The following is a 3,264-nucleotide window of genomic DNA, read 5'->3' on the forward strand; positions in this document are numbered from 1 at the left end:
AGAAAAGGTTTATATTTTGAATAAATGCTGTTCTTTTTAACTTTTTATTCATCAAAGAATCCTGAAAAAAAGTATATAAAAAAATATTTGGCAGCAGAACGGTTGCCAACATTGATAATTCTAATAATAAATCATCATAGAATGATTTCTTAAGGATCATGTGACGCATTATACTGGAGTAATGGCTGATTTAAATTCAGCTTTGCATTACAGAAATAAATTATATTTTAAAGGATATTAAAATAGAAACCATTATTTTAATAACATTTTGCAAGATTACCATTTTTTTCTGTATTTTTGATCAAATAAATGCAGCCTTGATGAGCATTAGAGACTTCTTTAAAAACATTACAAGTCTTACTGATCCCAAACTTTTGACTGGTAGTATGTGTGTATGTATGTATGTATGTATATATATATATATGTATACACACACATACATGCACACACATAAACAGTATATAAAGAATTTATCTATTTTATCAACTTTTTAGTAGTGAATGTTGCCACATTATTGCAATGCAACAGGTGCAACAAGTGCTACAACGGTGTAAAAATGGTAACTGGTTAATATGGGTGTAAATTTATGCTACGCATGCTTGCCGTGAGACAGAGGACTCAAATATAGTACACAAGTTTAAGAAAAAATAAAGACAAAAGTGATAGCAGCAATTTAAGATGTTTATTTTAAAAATTATTTGGAGTACAAAACATAAAAATGTATATCAGAAAAGTCTTAAACTTAAGACATCATACACTACATTCAAACAGCACCTACATGCAGGTTAAAAGACATTATAGAGCATTCAGTGATTGATTTCTGGAACTAAATCACTGTATTGGCACAAAACTCTCCTCGTACAAGACACATGAAACAAACCTCTCTGGTGTTCAAACCTTCAGTGTTCCCTGTTCATCTGGCAGAGTTAAGAGTCAGACGAGAACTGGCTTTGTGATCATACTGACAATGGTCAAAATGGAGTCTATGAATCAGAGGCTCTAGAAACTACAATCAGGTTTTCGTGCAAGGTATGAAGTGCCAAATCTCGTCAAAAGGTATTTTGGAACATAAATATATAGTGTGAAATGTTTTGCTCAAATGTTTTGTTCATGGTGAACTCTATGGCAAAATTTATATAAAATTACATTTAAAAAAATTTGGATGCAAGGTCACCATCTGGTGGCAAAATAGGAAGTCCAAGACGACAACATTTAGACCATTACATGCATCTGAGGGTGGGTGGAGAAAATGCATCAAAAGCAAGTGAATATGTAACTGATTAAGGAGAGCATTGCTGCAACTAGTAAAAATAGTATGTCCTTAATCAGGAGATCATATGTGCAAACAAAGAACACTAATTGGTTAACTTAAAACAGTGCATATTCAAGTCATCCATCGGATACTTTTAAAGTGTTAAATAAAATAGACGTAATATGGATGGAAAATACACATCTGAAAAGGGGGAGATGATTTTGATACTGAGCAAACGATTAAAGCACTAACCCATTTGTCAGCACAAAATTAAGTGCTTGTCTGTACTGCCAGCAGATGGGTAAGTAGTTTGTAGTACACACAAGATCAACATGCACAAAACCACAATCCCAACAATAAAACTGGTTGTGATATGGATTTGAACATGATAAAATACTACGCACATACAAAGTAATCCATATTGTATAGTATAATGTCAACTTGCATTCAATTTTTAAAAAAAATTTAAATTTAACAAATTAAAAAAGCGCCATATTGCACAGATGGTACATAAAGATGTACAGTACAAAAGCAATCACAGCCTAGCGATGCTGTGACAAGACTTATCAAAAATATTCTGAAAACAATTAGAGATGAACAACTAACTAAACGTAATAGTAAACAAAGAATATCAATAAACAAAAAAGGTATTAGACATTGTCATACAAACAAAAGTTTAAAAGACAACAAAACAGAGGAAGTAGAAAAATGCACAAATGAAAACAGGCACATCCAAATGTGCGGTCACAGATAAAGCACTGGGCAAAACAAAAATCAAAGTGCGTTTCAGATGTTGTACATCTTAAGCAGAAGGGTTACCTTTGATATATGGAACCAAAAGACTGTGGCCCACATTATTTGGAGAAATGGTTGGTACTATCTGCAGAGACTCATGGGAGCAGTGTCCCTTCACCGCCTCCGCAAGCTGTTACGACCATACGGAGGATGATGTCCTCTGGGGATAGGCACAATGTTACGCTCTAAACAATAGGTATGTGGAGGCCCCTTAAATCTCTGGCCATTCTGAAACAAACAAGCAAAAAATCTGACAGATATATAGATAGATGATTAGATAGATAGATATTTAATGTGTAACAGTCTTCCCCTTGACAGAAAGATGGCACATGTATTTCAAATGGGGAAAAATAAATAAAAGGGGATTAAAGCCTTAAAACAAGCAAATACCCAACCACTGACATGATAAAGGAGTTTAATACTAGATGATCACAAAAGTCTCTTACATTAATGTAGTGACTGGGGCTGGGTATTGAGCTGGAGTAAACCGGAGACATGTGGACTAATCCTTTCACAGATGTAGCGAATCAGCTCATGGGGAAATATGAATAATTAATCATAACTAGTTATAATTAATTATAAATATTTAGATCCGCTGTAGATATTTAGCTGACCTCTCAGGGTCAACTGTCTGTCAATTCTAAGAATGTTCATTTCCTGGTTAAAGGAAATAACTTTCTTACTGTTTAACTCTACACAGAGCTTGTAGCATAAATCGGCATGATTAAGTGACTCCAGTTATGAGCAAACAATGAACAACGTCAAGTGTGATACAAGTAAGACTTTATTAACCACATAAACACTTAAACTAGTCTAACATACTACATAAACACTTAAACTAGTCCAACATACTACATAAACACTTAAACTGGTCTAACATACAATGAAAAATTGTGTTTTTGATTGGTCCAGACGCTACACAGAAGTCAAACCATCCATACATTGTTTGCTGGGTAAAGGGTGCGACTGAAACAGGAAGGAGTGATATAAAACAGTACACAAGTAACTACAACCACAACTGGAAGCAAAAAGTATTTTATAAGAATAGACTGACACCTCTGAATGGCCATCAATAGGGAACAAACAACCTGTTCTACCACCACTTATGGCGCTTTTCCACTGCGTGGTACGACTCGGCTCGGCACAGCTCAGTACGGCACGGTTCGGTTCGGCTCAGTTTGCGTTTCCACTGCAGTTTAGTACCACTTTGGGGGGGG

The 3,264-nt window shown here is 34.9% G+C and overlaps 1 pseudogene; it reads right to left on the minus strand.

Moving 5' to 3' along the window:
• Positions 1–1,032: 1,032 nt before the first annotated feature.
• Positions 1,033–3,264, minus strand: part of LOC107664621 (non-canonical poly(A) RNA polymerase PAPD7-like) — a 10,307-nt pseudogene continuing 8,075 nt past the window's right edge.

The sequence above is a fragment of the Sinocyclocheilus anshuiensis genome, unplaced genomic scaffold (assembly GCF_001515605.1).
Source record: "Sinocyclocheilus anshuiensis isolate Anshui unplaced genomic scaffold, SAMN03320099.WGS_v1.1 scaffold621, whole genome shotgun sequence".
NCBI lineage: Eukaryota > Metazoa > Chordata > Actinopteri > Cypriniformes > Cyprinidae > Sinocyclocheilus > Sinocyclocheilus anshuiensis.